This window comes from Aotus nancymaae, unplaced genomic scaffold (genome assembly GCF_030222135.1).
Source record: "Aotus nancymaae isolate 86718 unplaced genomic scaffold, 86718_ANA_hifiasm-v0.15.2.pri h1tg000006l, whole genome shotgun sequence".
Lineage (NCBI taxonomy): Eukaryota > Metazoa > Chordata > Mammalia > Primates > Aotidae > Aotus > Aotus nancymaae.
Genome location: NW_026988417.1, coordinates 71649046 through 71672166, shown reverse-complemented (window position 1 = coordinate 71672166; position 23121 = coordinate 71649046). Strand labels below are relative to the sequence as shown.

The 23121-nt window shown below is 39.1% G+C and overlaps 1 long non-coding RNA gene and 1 pseudogene across 1 annotated transcript; one reads left to right on the top strand and one right to left on the bottom strand.

The window, feature by feature from the left end:
* The first annotated feature begins 10285 nt into the window (after window positions 1–10285).
* LOC105713259 (HIG1 domain family member 1A, mitochondrial-like) lies at window positions 10286–19069 on the top strand (annotated as a pseudogene).
* On the bottom strand, window positions 16077–22059 carry LOC135271298 (uncharacterized). The gene is made up of 3 exons (XR_010339416.1): window positions 21820–22059; window positions 21581–21735; window positions 16077–18373 (listed from the first exon to the last, which is right to left on the bottom strand). It is a non-coding gene; the product is annotated as an uncharacterized LOC135271298 (long non-coding RNA).
* Between the last annotated feature and the right edge of the window lie 1062 nt (window positions 22060–23121).

The following is a 23121-nucleotide window of genomic DNA, read 5'->3' as shown; positions in this document are numbered from 1 at the left end:
AAAAGACCGAACTTTTCTTACCCATTGCTCCTTCAAGGTACTTTATTTTTATACCCTTCCCATATTGGCATGACCTGTCTGAGAATGCAATAGCTTTTTGTTGTTATTGTTAATTTTTTTTTTTTTTTTTGAGATGGAGCTTCACTCTGTCGCCCAGGCTGGAGTGCAGTGGCATGATCTCAACTCCCTGCAACCTCCGCCTCCTGGGTTCAAGTGATTCTCCTGCCTCAGCCTCCTGAGTAGCTGGGATTACAGGTGCATGCCACCAGGTCCAGCTAATTTTTATATTTTTAGTAGAGACAGCGTTTCATCATGTTGGTCAGGCTGGTCTCAAACTCCTTACCTTGTGATCCACCTGCCTCAGCCTCCCAAAGTGCTGGGATTACAGGCGTGAGCCACCGCACCAAGCCTGTTATTAATTTTTAAACAAATATTTTTGTAGAGATGGGGTTTCACTCTGTTGTCCAGGCTGGTCTCTAACTTCTGGCCTCAAGCAGTCTTCCCACCTTGGCCTCCCAAAGTGCTGGGATTACAGATGTGAGTCATTGTGCCTGGCCTGCAACATTTTTTATAAATAGAGAATGAGTGTGATAAGTATTCTATTCAGCTGCCCAATAATGCCCAATAATGTAGTCAGAGCAGATACTTAATAGCAGGTGGAAAGCATAATACAGAAAGTATTAAATTTTTTTTTAATCACAGGTTTTTTTTAATATATAAACTTGATCTTAAGGAGAAGAAATAGTGAACTTCTCTGCTTTTTAAAGTTATTAATATATATGATGAATAAGAAAATACTGACGGAAATGAAAACAACCTCACATCCTGTACTTCCTGACATCCTCTTTTGATTTTGTAAAGTTTCCTGTCATTATTTTCCAGTGTATTTATTTTTAAGGAAGTGTCTTTAGCAAGAAGAAAGAGACAAGCACTGCTTTCCTCCTCCACCTCTCTCTCTCTCTCTCTGTCACACACACACACACACACACACACACACACACACTCCCCTCAGCAATTTAGCAATTTTGCAGCATTATTATTCTACAATTCAGCAACCAGGACCCATTTCTAGGTGAACACAAAGATGTGGGAAGCAGTGGAGTGAAGCTTCAGCACTAAAGGAAAAGCAACAGGTACCATGTCCTAGATCTCTACATTTATTCACAGTGAAGGTGTGATGAGATAAACGTGCCACAATTGTCATTAGTTATTGTTGTTAAGCTACCATTTATTGAGCTATTGCTAGATGTTATGTACTAAATGCTAAGTGTGCTGTGCTAAGTCCTAAGTGTTTTACACACACACACACACACACACACGCACACACACTGCAGGTTTGTAATATGCCCACAATTTTTTTAAAATCAGTTTTCTTTCTTTCTTTTTTTTTCTTTTTTAAGACAGAGTCTCCCTCCGTGGCCCAGGCTGGAGTACAGTGGCATTATCTCGGCTCAGTGCAACCTCCGCCTCCTGGGTTCAAGCGATTCTCCTGCCTCAGTCTTCCAAGGAGGAGCTGGGACTACAGGCGCCTACCACCATGCCCAGCTAAGTTTTTTGTATTTTTAGTAGAGACGGGGTTTCACCATATTTGACCAGGCTAGTCTCAAACTCCTGACCTTGTGATCTGCCCACCTCGGCCTCCCAAAGTGCTGGGATTACAGGCGTGAGCCACTGCGCCCCACCTCTCTTTCTTTCTTTTCTTTTTTTTTTTTTTTTTAAAGAGACAGGATCTTGCTCTGTTGCCCAGGCTGGAGTGCAGTGGCACAACCATAACTCACTGCAGCCTCCACTTCCTGGGCTCAAGAAATCCTCCTGCCTTAGCCTCCTGAGTAGCTGGGACTGCAAGCATGCACCACTGCACCTGGCTCCATAATTCTTAATATTAGAGTTTCTGCTGTGGGTTAAGCCTGTGTTTCTGGTGTTCATGACCCATTAGTAAATTATGAAATTAATTTAATGAGTAGAGATAAATTTAATTCCATAATATCTTTGTGAAGTGAATTATATTATCCTCACCTGACAGATGAGGAACATCAGACCTTAGAAGGTTAAGTAACTCACCCAAGTTCACAGAGCTTTTTAAACGTAAAATTGCATCTGGAGTCTTTCTGTCTCCAAAACCTTGCCTTAACTACTAAGGCTATACTGTACCATTTAGCATCTCACAATAATTCTGGGCATATCACACCACAACTATAACTATATATAGAAGAAAACCTACTTCCTATCTTATAAGAGAGAAAATGGGGTTTGTAAATTAGCAACCAGCCTGCATTGTACTGAATATAGGCTTAAAAGTCTAATGTGTATGTGCATGTGTGTGTGTGTGTGTGTGTGTGTGTGCATTTGTGTATCAATTAGAGTGTGGAGGAAAAACATTTGCAGAACTCAGTACCATTAACAAAAACATTAAAATTCATTGACATGTAAAATTCATGAAGGACTTAGTCAATTTTCTGCTGTTACAGCAGAATACCAGAGACAGATAATTTATAAAGAAAAGAAATTTATTCTGTTCATGGTTCTGAAGGCCAGGAAGGCTGAGAGCATAGTGCCAGCATCTGGCAGGAGTCATTCCATGGCAAAAGAATGAATGACAGAAAGGAGCGCATGAAGCAGAAAGAAAACAGACCAGGCTTACCGCAACTAACCCATTCCCACGATGACAACATTAGTCCATTCATGAGGACAAAGCCCTCATAACATAATCACTTCTTAAAGGCCCCACCTCTTAATAGTGCTACAATGGCAATTAAATTTCTAAAACATGAACTTTGGCAGACATGCGCTAACCATGGAGATGACTGATTTCTAAGGCAAGTGTTTCTTACTTTAAAAAAATGCATAATAATAATATTTTGTATTTATGTAGTGCTTTCCAGTTTATACAGGGTTTTGTCTAGATATCACATGACTTTCAAATATGCTCTGGACTTTATGTGTGTGGCCTTTGTATTGTACAGGCTGTAAAAGTGTTTCTAGCTGATAACAAGTAGTTATCAGTAAGAAAGCTAACACATTTTTACCACAATCCAAAAGTATAAAAATGGTTCTTATAGATAACTTGCCATTCCCAGATCACAAAGAAGTAGCATAGCTGCCAAATGAATAACTAAATAGATATCTTTAATGGGCTCTAAAAAGTCAAACATAAAACCAATCAATAAATGGGCTCTGGGACACAGCTTTTGCAGGAAACATCTCTACTTTCAGAAATAACTAGAATGGTGTTTCTTAAACACTTTTGTCATTTCAGAAAGATCCCCTAAAATTACTAGGAACACATGAGGTGTCAGCATTCATACAGTCTCACTCACTGTTCATTTTTTAGGGGAAAAATGTATACAAATTGACACAGATAGAACCTCTCTTAGTTGGCGTTGGCTGTCATTTTATTCAGGTTTAAGTATTAGTCTAATCATCCTCACGGCCTTTTTGACAAGTTTGTCACATGACCACCAGAGTTTCTGCTGTGGGTGAAGAAAATGTCTTTAGTGGTCACAGCAACTATCCATGAAATCAATTTAGTGAATAGAGACAAACACTTTTTGAAAACAAAACAGAACAGAATACATAATATCAGATTGTGTCAGTGGTCGTAAAGGTAAGTATGTTTCATTAAACTTTTCCTTCAGTGTTGTGTCAGCCCCTTCTTGTGTTGCTATTGTGAACCCTGAAAATCTGAGACGGTCTCAGTTAATTTAGAAAATTTATTTTACCAAGGCTAAGAATGCTCCAGTAGCACAGCCTCAGGAAGTCCTGATGACATGTGCCCAAGATGGCTGGGGCACAGCTTAATTTTATACATTTTAGGGAGACATGAGACATCATTCAGTACATGTAAGAAGTACACTGGTTCAGTCTTGAAGGCGCCACAACTTGAAGCAACAGCAGAGAGACTCAAAGCTGGGAGGGGGCTTCCAGGTCACAGATAGGCAAGAGACAAAGAACGGTTGCATTCCTTTGAGTTTCTGATTAGCCTTTCCAAAGGAGGCCATCAGATATACATCTATCTCAGTGAGCAGAGGGGTGACTTTGGGTAGACTGGGAGGCAGGTTTGCCCTAAGCAGTTCCCAACTTGACGTTTACCTTTAGCTTAGTGACTTAGGGGGCCAAAGGTTTATTTTCTTTTCACATTATAAAGAGACTGGGTAATTTATAAAGAAAAGAGGCTCACAGCTCTGCAGGCTTTACAGGAAGCAATGATTCTAACATCAGCTTGACTTCTGGGAAGTCCTCAGGAAGCTTACAATCATAGCGGAAGACAAAAGGAAAGCAGGAAAGCAGGCATGTCACATGATCAGAGCAGGAGCAAGGAGGGGGGAAGGTGCCACACACTGTCAAACGACCAGATCTCTCTAGAACTCACTATTGTGAAGACAGCAGCAAGCCATGAGGGATCCACCCCCGTGACAAAAAACGCCTCCCACCACACCCCATCCCAGCACTGGGGATTACAATTCAACATGAGATTTGGGTGGGGTCAAACATCCAAACTATATGGCGTGCTTATGTGTATATTATGTACATACTAAATGAGGATACTTAATGTGGGTTATCATTTTAAAAAAGCTTTGGAAGCCACCATGTTAAGGCATTATCATCAAAGGAATTTTGGTGAAAATATAGTTTTTGGGAGGATGTTTCAGAACACACAAGAACTTTTTGTTATATAGAGTGGGGCACAGTGGAGAGAATTGCTGGGAGGTGAGAGATGTTGATGTCTAAAGTACAGAGGAGGTCGAAGGAGCAAAACTGCACTATACCTAGTGGCGTTTATACCTAGTGGAGGTATAAATCCAGTTATACCTAGTGGCGGTCCTAGTCTTTGGTCATGGCTATGGCTAATAAGATTTAAGATATATCTGTGGGTATCACTGGCAGAAAGAAGGGCAAAAGGGAGAGGAACAGAGAGAAGAGGCAGAGAGTGCAAGAGGGAAAGATCAGAATGTTGACAGTGTGAGTTGGAACAAAGATTGAGATTTATGTGTGAAAAAGACAGAGGAAAAGGAGAGATGAGAGCAAAACCAAGAAACGTATAAGGTGAGGATTGGCAGATAGGACCATTTTACACCAAAACGATGCTTTCAACTGCTAGTAATGTAAGCTCAACTACAATGGCTTAAACAATAAATTGATTCACTGGCTTGGTTATGTCACAAGGATCCACAGTGTTGGCCTCAAATGCTTTCCCCTTGTGGATATAGAATAGCTAAAGCAGGGCTGTGGGTCTGGGATGACTGGAACAGCAACTGGGATTATGTGTGTCCTTACTCTTATTCAAGGAGGAAAAGGTTGGATTCCTGTGGATCTCTGAATGACAAGGGATAACTTTCCAGAATACTCAGCACTCTTCTGCATAAACCTCATTGGCCAGACTTGAATCACATGACCATTCCTGAATCTATTACTGGTAGATGGATGGCATTACTCAGACCATTCAGATGCCTTTCTGGAGCTGGGATCAACCTTTCCCAGGAGCATGACTAGAAGGGAGGAAAGCAAAATTGAGGTTCATTAGGAACAAGAGAGAAGATTTTTTTGCTGAGTAGGCAGTCAACAAAGTTCACTGCACACAAGAATTTTTGAGAACTTTGATAACGTATCCTAGTGGCTATAGTGAATTTGATATTGAACATTTCCATCACTAAGATGGTTTCATCTTTAGAGACCTATTATGTCATGTTCCTTCTCATAGAAGAATGTTTTTGAAGGTATTTAAATAAACTCAAATAAATTAAGTACAGAGAGCTTCTAATTTCTGTATATTTTATCACCAAAATAAATCTCAATTTTTACCCCAAAATAATATGCTGTATTCACTCCCTAGAGACAACGCACAATGATTGACCTCTGTTGGAACACACATCATAATAGAGAACTACTAGCCATTGTGTGGAGCTTTACTTCTCTGTCTGATTCCCTCCCCCACTCAGAAGTTATACTTCAGCATTATCCTCCTCTGTCCTAGCCAACTTTCTGCATCATGACACAAAGACATTGCTGGTTAGGATCATTCTAGCCTGAAGAAAGGCAAGGGCAAAGCCAGCCAGGCTTAGATGAAATGCACACTGTTTGCTGAATGGCCATGGTGTTTTGAGGTTTCTCTTTATGAAAGGCTAGCATAAAGTCAACAGCCCACAGTTGCTCAAATCTGTGCTTCAGTTTCATTGCCACCACCAAACACTTCCCCACCCAGGAGAATTACAGCTAAGTGTTGTTTTAACTACATCCCCAGGGGAATATTGAGTAAGACAAAAAGCATGCTAGGTCACCAACAGATCTTTTCTGTAGAAAGGAACATTTCAGGAAAATTAAACAAAGTGTAGAAAAGCCTTAGCTTGCAATCTGTTATTGCAAAGTTCAAACAATGGCTTTCCTCCCTGCTTAGACAAACACCAAGCAGGAAGCTCTGAACAGAAAAAAAAAAAAAAAAAAAAAGACTATCCAGAGCCATAGAAGAGAATAGCTCATGATGAGGGTCATTGTTGCTTCATTCCCATTTAAACATAGTTAAGGCCATGAGTTCTTTAATTTCAATTCATCTGATTATTTTCAGAAGTTCTAGAGTGAGGACCTTACAATCCTAGAAATCCTACCTCACAAACTGTAAAAATTGAAGCATAATTTTTCAGTTATTTCAAAGCTCAGCTAAATCCGCAAATAATTTGGCTCGCCTTCCCCATTCCCTGGCAACAATGTGCAGGTAAATTGCTCTCCCTGGGATCTCTACTGATGGTAGGGCCTGTGGGAAAACAAAATTCATAGCTTGCTCACTGGTGTTTGCAAATACCTTCTGGAGTTTGAAAACTATGCTTTTCCTATGCGGACTTTGTGGTTTTGTATTTGGCAGATTTTGTTATTGTCCTCCTGCTTTTCTTTTCCTCTGCTGCACAATTTCAACACTCAGTGTTCTGTTAATTGATGTTGGAGTACCCTCCCCCAACAATGCTGGCTGAGCTCACTGCTGGCTGCCTTCATAGCAACCAACTGAAAATATTATAGGACTTTCCCCATGAGCCCACACTGAACAAAAGCACCTGGCCACCTTTTTCTGATTTAACATTTATCTACCCCAAGAGGAGGAGAATTCAGAAAATTCCCAGAATTTTCATCTGGGAACAAAATAAACAAACAGGTCAGATGAGAAGGCCTCATTTTTTCAGATGCTGTACGATGATCTCACTCTGTTGAGTGATTCGTGCCTTTCCCCTTGAATAAGTCACTTATATTACCTCAGTTTCTATTCTTTGCTTCCTAAAGTTGACATTGCTAGGATAAGTAAATTCTTATAATAGGCAGGGATTTGGTGAGCACTGATATAGTTGACTAAAACATTTCTTTTATAAAGTGTTTTAAAAATAATTTAAAATTTCAAAAGCTCCTTAGGACACTACCTAGCATTTTAAGGAAAACCTAGGGCACTGATTTTCATTCCCTTCTGAGTCCTTCCAGCTTTAAAATGCTATGAATTTATGAATAGAATAGTTCCCTCTTATCCTTGAAGGTTATGTTCCAAGACCCCTAGTAGACGCCTGAAATTGCGGATAGTCCTAAACCTTATATTGTTTATACTATGTTTTTTCAATCTGATAATCTGCATAGTTGTGTCTATAGTGCAGATAAGCTGGACCAAGAGATGCTTCACCTTTAGATGAGACTGACCAGAATGCTGTGAGATTTTATCACACTACTCAGAATGGTGTACAATTTAAAACTTATGAATTGTTAATTTCCAAAATTTTCCATTAAATATCTTCAGATCACAGTTGACTGCAGGTAGCTGAAATTATGGAAAGCAAAACCATGGATAAGGGGGGACTACTGTATATACTACCTAAATCCCAGTATGAGATTCTGAATTTTTTTTACAGAGGTTAAATATATCAGTTAAATATTGACTAGGTAATGCAAATCTATGCATAAAGCAAAATAATAGGATAATTCTGTGAGTATGTAATAATACCTTACACACAATAGGTACTAAAAAACTATTTTTTGATTCTTGCCGACCTTCACATTTTCATATACCAGTTTTCTAACTATACAAATTATATGTAGTGGGATTTTCAAATAGATGGGTCATTTTATAGCAATCTATCTTTATCTTTCTTTCTTTTTTCTTTTTCATAGCAATGCATTTTATAGGTTATATAACTGTAATATGTTTGGAAGGAAAGTTATTCCCTTAGTAGGATGAGATCTGTCATTCTTGTTGTCCTTCACAGGAACAATAGGAATGATAGGCCATCTTCTTGTCTCATTTTATATGTGTATGGCATTATAAAGACTTACTAGAGTGCTATTTTTCCTTCAGTTACACAGAAGTCAGATATTAGAAAAGTAAAATCCGTAAAATTCCTTCCCAGCAATATTCCAAACCAGATAAACAAATTGAAAACCAAAACAGTTTTGCCTCATTTGACCTTAACCACACTAGTGAGGTTCAACATCTTCTCCAAGGTTCAGGCCTTTGACTACTTGGATACAGACAAAGTAATGTCCTCCTTGCTCCAATAAGAGAAAAAGGCATCCTTATTCCCCTGGTTTTACTAGCATTCTCTGTATTTTTTTTTAATAATCCCTGTCAATTTGCCCTATCAATCACTTTTTGAAGCTTGCTGCCTGGTTCACATTTGTGACTCCTGATTTTGAGTAACCTACTGAGTCTCTCCAGGTACATTCAGACTGGCCTCTCCCTGGACATCCATCATCATCATCATCACAGTGATAACATCGCCCATCTACTATACTATGTGCAAGGTAGGCAGCATGCATTGTGTAGACTATCTCAATTAAACCTTACAACAACTCTATGAGGTGAATATTGTCACCTGTTGCTTCAGGTTACTAAGAAAGCACATAGAAAATAAGTGGTAGAGGCAGGACTTGAACCCAGGAAGTCTCCTAAATGCTATTCTCCATCTCCTCTTGCCCAAATGGAGAACTGAATAGGAGCCACTTGGGTAACAGCCAAGCTCCCTAACCATATGGCATTGTTCCCATCTGCGGGAGGGCATAGGTCCAGCTGAATAGAATGATGTTGCCTTCCAACAGTCTTAATTATCTTAGTGGCAAGAAGCTTTAATCATTTTCTTTGTACTCAAAATTAACTTTTACTTTTTATCCACACAAAACGCCACAGATAGCCCAGAGTGAATTCATTATGGGCTATCATGTTCCTTGTCATTTGTTTGTAAGAAGGACTCTGGCCTGGCCTTACCAACTTTTAGGTGAGGCCATCTTAAAAAAAGTCAAAAGCCACAGAAATGGAGTTCCAAAGATGACAAACATTTCAAGCATTCATTTTATACCCACACAATCTTTATTTTCCAATTTCTGTTGGTTGAAAACAAGAACAGTAAGAGATCTCAGAAAACAGTGGATCTTTAGAAATATTTCTAACTACCTATAGCCAAAAGCCAAACTTACTCCTACATCCTTATTTCATGCAAACAAGATAATATTAAAAAGATTTGGAAAATGCTTAATAGCTGTATGCAAGCTAAGAAAACAAAAATCTACCTAATGACACACAAATGAATGGAAGATAGGAGTAGCAAATAGGCGGCCTATGTTTTTCTTTACCATAGAAATCAAAGGGATAAAAGACTAAAATGTGGACTCAGTTAAGAACTCAGTGGTGATTTTTAAGAGGTGGCATTTTCCGGTATATACCTTAGGCAGTGTAAAGAGTGATACCACAGAGCAACTGAAAGTCTCTCAGGGGAACTATCCTATCTCGTGGTGAAAGTCACAGTTCAGGTCAGAAATATTGTAAGATAAGAGGGACCTTCTCAGTTGATGAGAATAATGAGAAATAAAGCAAAAGTCTTAGCTTGATAGGAGAGGAACTGTCTAGCTCCTGTCTGAGTGACAGAAACAGGAAGGAAGAGTAAGCAATATCCCTCTCTGTATTGCATTTGGCCAATTATGAAGCCATGAGATGGGGCATGTGATAAACCCAGTCCGCTCCTGTCTTGGTGTTCTCCTCTGGAATCTTGAACCACACAACAGTTTCTCAAATGAGCAGACCGTCTGATTCTGGAAACTAATCACCCACCCAAATGCAAGGTTCCAGATGTCAGGGACTGGTCTGTTTTGTACATAGCTGTATTGTGAGGACCTGGGACATAGTAGGTGCTCAGTGAATATTTGTGGAATAAACATTTGAATGCTCATGACACAGAGCCCAATAATTTGAGTGCAGCCTGAGAAATACTTGGGACTTGTTTGGCTCTTCACCTAAACAATGATGGCAAAACAAGAAGGAGGAGGAGAAGGAGGAGGAGGTCATTCATCATCTGCTGAGTTATTTTGTTCATATCCAGTTTGTGTCTGTGGCTTCCTTGAGGAAAAGATGCCAGAAGATTGTAAAAGAATAATTGTGTGTTTTTGTGTATGTGTGTGCACGTATGTGTGTGCATAACTATTCTTATTGATGTACATATACCAATATATCAAATCATGTAGCTATATCTATGTCTATGGTTGACTTTAATTAACCTTATTCAGTCCTGCTGAAATGAGAGACTTTCCTAATTCTCCTGATTTAGCAGTAATTATTTAGAATTATAAGAAGCATGATTAGCTCATAAACAAAAGAGCCTATCCCTGCTAATAATAGTGCTAATAAGAGAAAGGTAATCTGGTAAGGCCACTCCTCTACTTGAGAAATCTCAGGACATCTAAAATTGGGAGTTGGTGGCCATGTAAACAAATTCAAATTACCTTCCAGCAAAAACCTCAAACTACTTGTTTGAGATGGTTTTGGCTAGAAGACGTGAATCCAGATCAAAATCAAAAGCCACAGAAATACCGAAATAGCTGAAACAGAGACACAGTCATTACAGGAAGCTTATGAAGGTTCAAAGGAGGTTAAAAAAAGAAAAAAGAAAGAAAAGGAAGAGCTGCAGCAAGAGACGTTTGTGGCATCCCTACTGGAAATGTTGACGATATCCTTTGAAGAGGAAGAGGAAGGAGTTCGAGGTGCAAAACAAGCAGCCTAGACAGTGACAAAACAGGAAACAGGAGTGCTGATGAAACTGAACTGTGAATCGGCAAGAGAGCAATGCATTAAAGCCACAGGGCTGTGAAAGACATCCAAAAAGGACAATATAAAAGTGGCAAGGGACTCAGAATGAACGACGGATTAAATAAGCATTGACAAATTGATAATGAAGTCTAAATTTTCTTATTGAAATTACCTAGAAACAAGTTTAGTCATATTATTATCTCTCTAGGAGTATTCTGTTGTACTAGAATTGCATTGAATCAAATATTGTTTAAAATAAATGGACCTTCAGATTGGGGGGAATTCTGTTGTTAATATATAGAGATATCTCATAACGGTGTTGGTTAATAGTAATAGGCAACATTTAACACATTGCCCACAATACTTCATAGGTAATGTCATAATCCTGATAAATCTTTTGTTTGTTTGTTTGTTTTGAGACAAAGTCCTCCTCTGCAGTGACGTGATCATGGTTCACTGCAGCCTTGATTTCGCAGGCTCAAGAGATCTTTCTGCTTCAGCCTCCTGAGTAGCTGGGACTATGCATACCTCACCACATCTGATTATTATTATTTTTGATTTTTAGTAGAGATGGGGTCCCACTATGTTGCCCAGACTGGTCTCTAACTCCTGAGCTCAAGTGATCCTCCCGAAGTGTTGGAATTACAAACATGATCCACTGCACCTGACCAGCAAATCTTAAAAGGTATATGATATTAACATTTTCAATTTATAGGTGAAATCTCTGAGGTTGTATGATTTGTTAAGGGTCACGTTAAGGGCCTATGTAGAATAGTTTTAGGACAATAGCTTCCCACTCTTGACTCCAGAGCCTGGGTTCTATGTGCCATTTGATCAATACATGACATGACATTCTACTGAGCATACCTCTGGCTCATTTCCATTTCTATTTGCTCTGTTTATCAGAATTGTTGTTATGTCCCTTTGCCAACCATTAAAGAGAGAGATAACAGGCAGCAAGATGCCCATAATTAGAAACAACCCAAGGAAGAAAAAAGAATCTAAAGATAATAAGGCCTAGAATGGTAGAACACTAACATCAGGCAGGTTATTACAGATTGTAGAGTTCAAGTCCCTCATTAGAATGAGTACATTATTTACTTCTAATTAAAAGTATTGCTAAAAGAATTTTAGCAAGTTAGTGACAAAATCCTTGGACTAGGTAGAGAATGACCAGTAACTTATTTTATGTATACTTAATAATATAGCAATACATTTGAAGATTACTGTGTCAAGAGTCTAATGTAACTTAGATTGATTATAACTTAGAATATTGATTTGAATATCAGCATAAAATAAGGCATTCCTGAATTTTTTCCAACAAAGAAAAATGTCCTTGCACTGTGGCCACAGCATGTGTATCTTTCTTTTTCCTTTTTTTTTTTGAAACAATCTTGCTCTGTCACCCAGGCAGGAGTGCAATGGCATGATCTCAGCTCACTGCAACCTCTGCCTCCCGGGTTCAAGCAATTCTCATGCCTCAGCCTCCCGAGTAGCTGGGATTACAGGCACATGCTACCATACCCAGCTAATTTTTGTATTTTTAGTAGAGATGGAGTTTCACTATGTTGCCCAGGCTGATCTTGAATTCCTGATCTCAGGTGATCCACCAGCCTCAGCCTCCCAAAGTGCTGGGATTACAGGCATGAGCCACCACACCCAGCCAGCATGTGTATCTTTCTAATGTAATTAACAGTCTTGACACAGTAATCTTCAAAATGACTGTCAATTTTTTGACATTATTATTATTATTTGACATTATTGTTATTATCCAGTTAATAACAAGAACTTGGTGTGGTTTAGTTGTTTGTCTAAGGTCACATAACATAGTAGATATTTCAAATTTCTCCAAAATATTTCATCCAAAATTCATACTGCTTACCAATAAGGTCCAAATTAGATTAAATTTAAGTTTATGTCACTTTAATGTAGTTGTTTTTTAAAGAAACAAAACTTTACATTAGAGTCCAGAGCATATGTTTCTCATTTGGCTGACATTTCGGCTTTGTGGCATGCAGAGTTCACTTCCCCAATCAGGACAGTTTGGGATGGCTGGTGCTCTTTCATAAACCAGTTAGTTTGTAAGGCTCCTTAGGTTAGGGAATGAGCACTATTGCTGAGAATTCTTTAAAGTCTTAAGGCAGATTCTGTCTGGGTGCAGTGGCTGACACCTGTGATACCAACACTTTGGGACAGTGGTGTGGGAGGATCACTTGAGCCCAGGAGTTTGAGACCAGCCTGAGCAACACAGTGAGACCCCATCTCTAAAAAAATTAAAAATTAACTGGGCATAGTGGTGTGCACCAGTATTTCCTGGGGGATAGTGTATCAGGGGCTGAGGCAGGAAGATCACTTTAGCTAGAGAAGTCAAGTCTGCAGTGAGCCATGATCGCACCAGTGTACTCTATTTAGCCTAGATGACAGAGTGAGATCCTGTCACAAAAAGAAAACAAACTCTAAATGAACAGAAAGACCTACATATACTCACATGGATGAAGGCAGCACAAAACACCAAGAGGATTCCACGAGAACAATCACGTTGCTGGGAATTTGAGGGCAGATGTAGAAAGATACACATGCTGTAGTCACAGTGCAAGGACATTTTTCTTTGTTGGGAAAAAATTCAGGGATGCCTTATTTTATGCTGACATTCACATCAATATGCTCACTAGTAAATGCTCCTGGGCTAAGGCTGTTAGAAGAAGGAACGCTGTTAGCTTGGTTCCATACAGAATGGATTTCTAGGCTTCTATAATTTTATTTGATTTGCATTAATGGGGCCTGAATGTATTCATGTGAAAAAGCAACTGAAAATCATGTTGCTCTTTGTAGGATAAAATGAAATATATATATTTAGATTATTTTTAAAAACCCAGTATATAACTTTGCATTGAATCTGATACTGTTGTATACTATTATAGAAGAATGATAATATTCTTAGAACTGAAGAAATATGTAAAATGGATGGAGAAAAATTTGTAATTGAGAACATTCCATCCATTAACATATTTTTTCTTAATATTTTGTGTGGAAAAGGTAGCTAATTGCTTAACCTTGATTCTTATCCCAGCAGAATATCTCTCAAGACAAAAACTACATTTCCCAGCCTCCCCTGCAGCTAAGTATGGCCACATGACTAATTTCTGTCAAAGATATGAAAACATAACTCCTAGATGAAATGTCTAGAAGGGCTGCTTAACAGAATTTTACTCAGCTTGGCTTGATGCTCTTTGCATTTCCTTCTTATTTTGGCTGCAATGCAGGTGTGATAACCAGAGTTTCAGCAGCCCAGAGATGACCTTAATAATAAAAGCCATGTGTTAAGATAATAGGGAAAAAAGCCTGGTGGGGTCTCAGATGATATTATGGAGTGGCCATAGCTAGATAGTTTCTCTTCCAACTCCTTTTATCTGAGAAAAGAAACCCCCAAATTCCAACTTGCTTAAGGCTTTGGTAGTTTACATTTATTTTTAATGTGAAGCAAAGCCTAATCCTGATATATTAGCATAAAATCCTCTACTCCCAGTCGTAGCATTGAATTTCAGAACCCAGACTACTGAGAGTATAAGAGTATAGTTAGGGAATCATAGGTTTGGTTCTTATCTGTGGATTTTCATTGAAAAAATTATAAGAATAATTGTTGAAACTAACTTCTATTTTTATCTTTGTAAGTCTTGCTTTCACTGAAAAAAGAAAAGAATAGGAAAATGGCACTGGATCTCATTAGCATTCTCTTTCTCTGTCTCTGTGTCTCTCTCTTTCTCTCTCTCTCTCTCTCTCTGCCTCTCTCCCCAAGTAATATTCAGCAATGATATAAATTTCATCTTTGTCAAAGTATTTTTTTTGTATATGTATATAACGCTTTAAGTTCATTAAGTCTACCCACATAATTAGCTCTTATGATTCTCATAATAGATCCATGAAGTAGGCAAGACAAACACATTTCCATTTCTACCAAAGTGGAAACTGGGTTTTCATCCTCATTACATCAATTTGTGGTAGATGGGACTATTATCTCTAACATACATAAAGCAGAATCATGAAATGATCACATCACTTGACCCAGTGCCTTGGATACAAGTTGGCATTCAGTAAATACTTGCTGGATGCCTGAATGAGTGCCTGGATAAGTGAGTGAACAAGGAAAATGATGCAGGGAAGTTAAAGGAGGCATCAGAGTCACCACACTGGAATTAAAATGAGGGGTTTTTCACTTCTATTCTAATTCTTTTTCCATTAATTATCCCATGTTGCCTCTCCCTAGAAATTCATTCTTCAATTTGCTGAGTTGTCCATTTGGGTGTACTGTGGGTGGAAGGCAGTTTTCAGATGGTCATCAATGGTGAACTTCAGCTGATGCCCCAGCACAACATTGTACACACCACAAAAGAGTTTGCTTCCACTGGCAGCTCTCCCAATCCTCACATATTAATGCTCTGCCAACAGCTATTGTCTTCAACGAGTGACTGTGCTGGCAACATAGGATTTCCTTACACAAAGCCCTTCACATGGATAGCCAGCAAGGAGTCCCATTTCTAGCTTTGCCTGACACCCTCACATAGCTAAAGTATTTGTTTTACTTGGGAAAATGTTCCAGGAGACTCTGTGCTTGTGGTAATTGTTGTGGTTTAACAATTTGAACTAGGAAACATAACGGCCCCAGTGGATCCTAACATTTAGAACAATTTCTTTCTTCTGAAATAGCTTAGAAAATAACAAAAGCCAGAAAAACCTCAAATTATCACCCCGGGTTATTCTAAGGTATGCATATGAAGTGAATTTACTTTTTTTTTTGCAGACAACTGAGACAAATATTAAATGATTTCTCCTAAGTTACCTGATTTGTCAAGATACTAGCTATAGAGTCTAGGTCAGAGGTGTCCAATCTTTTGGCTTCCCTGGGCTACATTGGAAGAAAAATTGTCTTAAGTCACACATAAAACACACTAACACTAATGATAGCTGATGAACTAAAATTAAAAAAAATCACAAAAAACATCATAATGTTTAAGAAAGTTTATGAATTTGTTTTAGTCCACACTCAAAGCTGTCCTGGGCTGCATGTGGTCTGTGGGCCGTGCATTGAACAAACTTGGTCTAGATCCTAAACTACTCAGTTAGTTAGTGGATGGAATTCTAATCTGACATTTGCTGGCTGTTCAACACTGGAGAAATTAATAAGTCTCTCTGAACCTCAGTTTTGTTTTTTTTTTTTTGAGATAGGGTCTTGCTCTGTCATCCAGGCTGGATTGCTGTGGCACGATCCATGGCTCACTGCAGACTTGACTTTTCAGGCTCAAATGATTCTCTCAGCTCAGCCTCTTGAATAGCTGAGATTACAGGTGTGTGCCACCACGGCCAGATAAATTTTTAATTTTTTGTAGCGACGGGTTCTTGCTGTTTTGCCTACGCTGGTCTCAAAATCCTGGGCTCAAGCCCTCCTCTTGCCTTAACCTCCCAAAGTGCTGAGATTACAGGCAAGAGCCATTGCACCAGGCCCAAATCTCAATTTTTATATATTTGTAACTAGAATAATATTCCTTGACTCAAAAGTTCTCAAAAGTTTAAATGAGATGTAAAGTGTCTAGAAATTTAGAAGTCACTCAATTCCACGTTAATTTCTTTCCTTACTCAACTAATTCTATTTCTAGAACCCCTTGCCATATTCTGTGACCAAGTAGAAGCACTGAGAAATCCAAAATAAGCTTTATCAAAGCATTCTAATTTGCTTTAGCATACGGAAGTTTAAAAATTCCCATAACATGTATAATTCGCAAAAATACCTAAGAGGATCTACAAGACAATTGGCCTGGTTTACTTCACCTGTGATAATTCTGGTTCTTTGGTGTATCACACTTTTGGCCCAGATTCTGTAACAGAAATCAGAAAATTGAGTGAAAACATCTTGGTGCTAATCACTTTCTCACAATCCTAACCCAAAAGTCCTTACCTATCTATTTTCACAGCATGCCCATACTTTATTCAGCAAGTATGTTTGAAGCACCAGATATGTGCCAGGCACTATCTAGGTGCTAAGTATACAGCAATGAGCAAAACAGATTAAAGAACTGTCTATGAGTAGGGACAGACAGACAACAAACCAAATAAGTGTGGTCTGTTGGTGAGTGATAAACATGATGGAGAAAAATAAGGTGGAAAGAGAGACAAGGAGAGTTGCGGGTAGGAGTTTGCAATTAAATGTGGTGGTCAGGAAAGTCTCATGAGAAGATGAACCGGTAATGACATAAAGGAGGGAGGGAATAAGCTGTGTAGAAATCTGGAAGAAGAGGAGAAAACATGGGAAGTACACAGACCCTGACCCAGGAAAGTGCCTGGCATATTTATAGAACAGCGTGGCTGCAGCAGAGACAAAGGAGAAAATAGCAGGATGTGAAATGAGGTAGGTAAGCAGGTGGGAAAGGGGCAGATTGTGTATGGTCGTTATGAGGACTTTGTCTTTTACTCTAAGTGAAATGGAAGTCTTTGGTAGGTTTGAGAAGTGACAGGATCTGACCTATGTTTTAAAAGGGCTATTTCAGCTGCTGTGTTGTGAAATAGGCTGAAAAGCAGTGAGATCAGCAAGGAGATGGCTGCAGTAATCCGGTGAGACATGATGCAAATATTTGCTGATGGATGGGATGTGGGGTGTGAGAAACAGAAATCAAGAAGGACTCCAAGTTTTTTGGCATGAGACAGTAAAAGGATGATGTTGCCCTTAACTTATGTGCAGAAGACTACAGGAAAAACAGGTTTGGGGTCAGATCAGCAGTTTGATATTGGATATACAAATTTGAGATGATTATTAGACATTCAAAGAGAGATGTCATGTAGGAAATTAGCTATCAAATCAGGACATAGGGGAGAAATCTGGGCTGGAGATATAAATGTGAGTTTTGTCAACCTATACATGGTATTGAGAGAAAGACAGATATATATGTGCATAGAGATAGGCAAGTGGATAAGATGTGGTGGAGGGAGCTTGTGGAAGGTCTCTACTGAGTGCTTCAGTGTTCCCAGGGGAATGAGAAGCCAGGTTATCCATAGGAAGTTTCTAGTTAAGGGTCAGGAGGATTGGCACATGCCCAGCTGTAGAGTAAGAGTGATTCACAGTAATAGCTGCCAGACTCCTAGTCTTTATCTGGACCAAGTTTCCCAGACTGTGAGTGTCTAGGGCCCATTGTGTCAGTGCCTCTCTTTGTTCTACTATCCCAGATCTCAGTTTTTCTCGCCTGTATCTTTGTGGTAGTGTAACCATACAACATGGCTCTTTCCTGAATAGGAACTTTAGAATCCTGGCTCAGAGAACCTGCTCCTCCAAATCATTTGGATCCACAGTGCCTGGAAAGAAGAAGAAGGAACCATCAAGCTCAACAGCTTCAAACCTCACTCCATTTTTTTTACATGAATCTTAGGGAAACAATTTTATTTGTGGTAAAAGATTTATATGTGCAGATGTCTGTAAGTGTTATTTATAATAAAACAAACACAAAACGTGGAAACACTCTAAACATCCCAAGAAGGGGAATGGTTAAGTAAATTGTCATATACCTATGAGATAAAATATTATATAGGGATTAAAAGCAATGTTTACAATAATGCTTAATAACATGAGAAGTGACTATAGTATAATGTTAGATAAAAATTAACATAGAGATCAGCTGGATTGTGAGAGATTTTCTCACTCTAGAGAGATTCTTCATGCAATCAGTATGTCAACAGACACAGATGTTTCCCTTTCTTCATCTGATAAAGATCAGGGATCCAAACTTGTTCAAAAAGTTGAAGGCACCATTTGTTCTCATTGGAATGCTGGGCTTTCTAGCAATTGTTGCATATGGATTATACAAATGGACGAGCATAGGAAATGCTAAAATGTCCCTTCCTCTTATCCACATGTGTGTGGCAGCCCAAGGCTTTGTTGTAGAAGCAATCACTGTTGGTATGGGCTGTTCTGTGTATTAGGAATTCTGGGCAAAGCCTAAGCCTTGGAAGAAATGTTGTCTTGGTCTTGTTGTAGGAGATTACTTTAGTTAGACATCTCATTATTGAGGTTACATGTTTATGTTGGAAATAAATTATTTGAATGGCTTCAGATGAGAATACGGTATTTTGAATACTGGCTTCCTTTCTTGCAGGCTTTATTTGTCTGGTGACCAAATTACTAGTGACTAGTTCACTAACTAGATCATTCAGGGGAAGTCAAGTTAACACAAAAGAAACATGTCACCTAATTGCACTTGATGGTGTTAAAACTTTAAAACCACCTTCTTAGACCGTAAAGATGAAATTAGGGCTGGGTGTGGTGGCTCATTCCTGTAATCCCAGCACTTTGGGAGGCCAAGGTGGGTGGATCACTTGAGGCCAAGAGTTTGAGACCAGCCTGGCCAACAAAGCAAAACCCCATTTGTACTAAAAATACAAAAAAAAAAAAAAATTCGCCAGGTATGGTGGCGCATGCCTGTAATCCCAGCTACTTGGGAGACTAAGGCATGAGAATCACTGGAACCTGGGAGGCAGTGGTTGCAGTGAGCCAAGATCATGCTACTGCACTACAGCCTGGACAACAGAGTGAGACTGTAAAAAAAACGAAAAGAGAGAGAAAGAAGTAAAGAAAGGAAGGAAGGAAGAAAAAAAGAAAGAGAGAAAGAAAGAAAGAAGGGAGGGAGGGAGAGGAGGAGGGAATGAGGGGAGGAGAGGGGAGAAGGGGGAGGAGGGGGGAGGGGGAGGAAGGAAGGAAAGGGAAAGAAAGAAGGAAAGAAGGAAAGAAAGAAAGAAGGGAGGGAGGGAGGAAGGAAGAAAGAAGGGAGGGAGGGGGAAGGAGGAGGGAGGAAAGAAGAAAGGAAGGAGGGGAAGAAAGAAAGGAAGGAAGAAATGAAAGAAAGGAAGGAGGGAGGAAGGGAGAGGGGAATAAGGGAGGGAGAAGGAGGAAAAGGAAGGAAAGGGAAAGAAAGGAAGGAAGAAGAAATAAAGAAAAGGGAAGGAGGGAGGAAGGGAGGTGGGAATAAGGGAGGGGCAAGGGGGAGGGAGGAAGGAAGAAGGGAAGGGGAAAGAGAGAAAGGAAGGAAGAAGAAAGAAAGAAAGAAGAAAGAAAGAAGGAAGGAAGGAAGGAAAGAAACATTAGTTGTAAAGAAGATAGCCGGCCAATCCTGAAGTACTCCCAGTTTGCTGCAGAATTTCACATGCTTTGAATGTTATCTAGGAGTCCTATCTGCTCCAATTAATTTAACTTTTCTTCTATCTGTCTTGTGGACTGGCTGGGTCTTTTGGAACTCTTTCTAAAATGTACATGGAACATATTAATAACTTATAATGCCTCTCACAACTCTCAAGTGTATATGTGTGTCTAAACCAAATCTAGAAAGCTTACAATAGAGCTGCATAGTAATAGTATTTATTTCAGAATCACAATTGCAAATATGAGAATAACTTAATTATGGACTTCAGTTTAGCTCTTTTATAATTGCAGAATTATATTTTAACTGCTGTTATACAATTTTTAAATGTCATCTTGAAATAGAATTATGTATTTTAAGCACTCATGCTAAGGTAAGTGAAGAACACTTTTTAAATTTTCTTCAGAAGAGTCGTAAACATGAAACTAAACACATTACCCATAATGAAACTGACTAATGAACAAGCTGGTTTGGCCAGTTACTATGCAGAAACTTTGATATATGACAGAATGCTTTATTTGTGATTTTTTTTTTTTTTTTTTTTGAGATGGAGTCTTACTCTGTCACCCAGGCTCTGGAATGCAATGGCACAATTACGGCTCACTGAAGCCTTGATCTCCTAGACTCAAGCAATCCTCCCACGTCAGCCTGCTGAGTAGCTGGGACTACAGATATACACCACCACGCCCAGCTAATTAGAACGCTTTATTGCACTTGTGAAATTCTCTTGTCTAACCTGAATTTATATTCTATAGTGATAACATAGTGTATGTATTGTTATTAAAGTGACTATGTAAAAAATTAATATAAAACGGAATATACACTATGATTCCAGTTTTATACTTTCATATGTACAGAGAATACAGAATGAAAAGAAATATTCCTAATAATTACTTGTCAGTGGAAGACTTGGGTTTTTTCTACGTTATATATTTCTGTGTTTTCCAAATTTTCAGTCAGAAGCAGATATTTTTCTTATAATTATATTTTTAAATTGTGATGATGAATTTTCAGCAAAAATTAAAATAAGGAACTCTTAAGTTATCCCCAGTCCTCCTTGGGACACTCTGTCCAGCTTCTAATTCCTCTGCTTATTTTAGTTGTGGGCTCTATGAGATCGCCCCAGTATTTGATACCTCATTCCTAGACTAAGTGGTCAAATGTGAGTGACGGGGCAAAAGGCCTTAGGATGCTAAATAAGAGCTGAGCAGGTGGTAAACCTGTGACACTGGTGTGATGGATGTAGGAGTGGTCTCCTTGCAGCCCTGGAGCCCTTTATCAGACTGGGATTTCACCCTTCTGAGCTGGCAATAAGCGCTGTTATTCCCAAGACATCTAGAACTCGTCAATTGTGCCTGGATTGTTTACTTACTTCACTCATGCTCCTGAATTCTTTGTAGCAGAGTCATTTCCTGTTTAAATCTCTCCAAACTTTCCCTGCTTTGGCCCAGGACTGAAAATTATCTGTTCTACAGTGCATAAAATATTCTTCACAAAGGTAAGCTGTTAGTTATGTATTAGTCTGTTCTGGAAAACAGTCAAAACAGTTGAGACCGACAGTTAGTCCATGAGATCTGGAAGTGACCAAGTCATCACAGGTGGTGCACCTACCTAAACCGAATCCTTATGTATCATTTTCTGTGTTGGTAAGTAGATCCACGTTTTCCTTCGGGAGGCTCACTTTAATATCCTTCTGCTTCTTTAAGATTGGGAAACCACCCAGGCCTCCCAGGTCTTGGCAAGCAACACTCTGACTTCACGTTGTTACTCAGCATTTTGTTTCTTATTGAAATGCCTGGCTCTGCACAACCGGTTTGTAAAGTCTGAAGATCCCCTGGGCATGCCCAGAAACACAGCAGCCTCAGGAAGACGAAACTGAAAAGAACACACAGTGAGAACAGGAGAAGGGCTTTATAGCTCTGGTCAGCCTGACTCAAACCTGTGTTAATAGCCCAGACTTTTGTTGCTCCATTCAGCCCTTCCTCTCCCTTCTGATCACAATCCTACGGACTCTTCTAGCAGCAACTCAAAAGCCACTTCACTCAGCCTAATGTAATCTATCTCTCCTCTGTGTTTCTTATAATACTTGCATTTATTTTGTCTTACAAATTTTCCTTGTATCATACTTACTTATGTAAATATGACTTCCTATGAGGTTATAAGTGTCCAGGAAGATTTGTGATCCAGTTAGCTTGCATCCTTCTCCTTGAGCCAATGCCTTGTACTTATTAAATAAAAATCCTTGAATTGTGTGGAATTGAATCCCAATCTTAAGAAAATAACTTGCTTTAGAATAGATCTGAGAATACTGAGCAATGCACAACTCCTGCCTTCCTTGAGGGGACCTGAAACCTTTGGGGGACTGCAATTACTTCTGGATTTGTTATAGTTTCAGCAAAGGTGAGATTTCCCAGGAATGTTGGCCTCCGTTGGCCTTAGTGTCTGGCTTTAAATGATAATGGAATCACACTAATTTTAATGGTTTGTATAGTAACATCATAAAGATACTGAAAATACTTGCAGTATTAAAGAAGAAAAGCAAATTCATTTCTTTTTTGAAAGATAAATCTCATTCATCAGGGATTAAGTTAAACTTTTATTATAGATGAGGGGAAATTTGAAATTTGATAAGTTAAAATGATAATTAGATCACACCTGTAATTCTAGCACTTTGGGAGGCTGAGGTGGGTGGATCACCTGAGGTTAGGAGTTCAAGGCCAGCCTGGCCAACATGGCGAAACCCTGTCTCTACTAAAAAATACAAAAATTAGCCTGGTGTGGTGGCGTGTGCCTGTAATCCCAGCTACTTGGCAGGCTGAGGCAGAAGAATCGCTTGAACCCAGAGGCAGAAGTTGCAGTAAGCTGGGATCGTACCACTTCACTCCAGCCTGTGCAAAAGAGCAAAACTCTGTC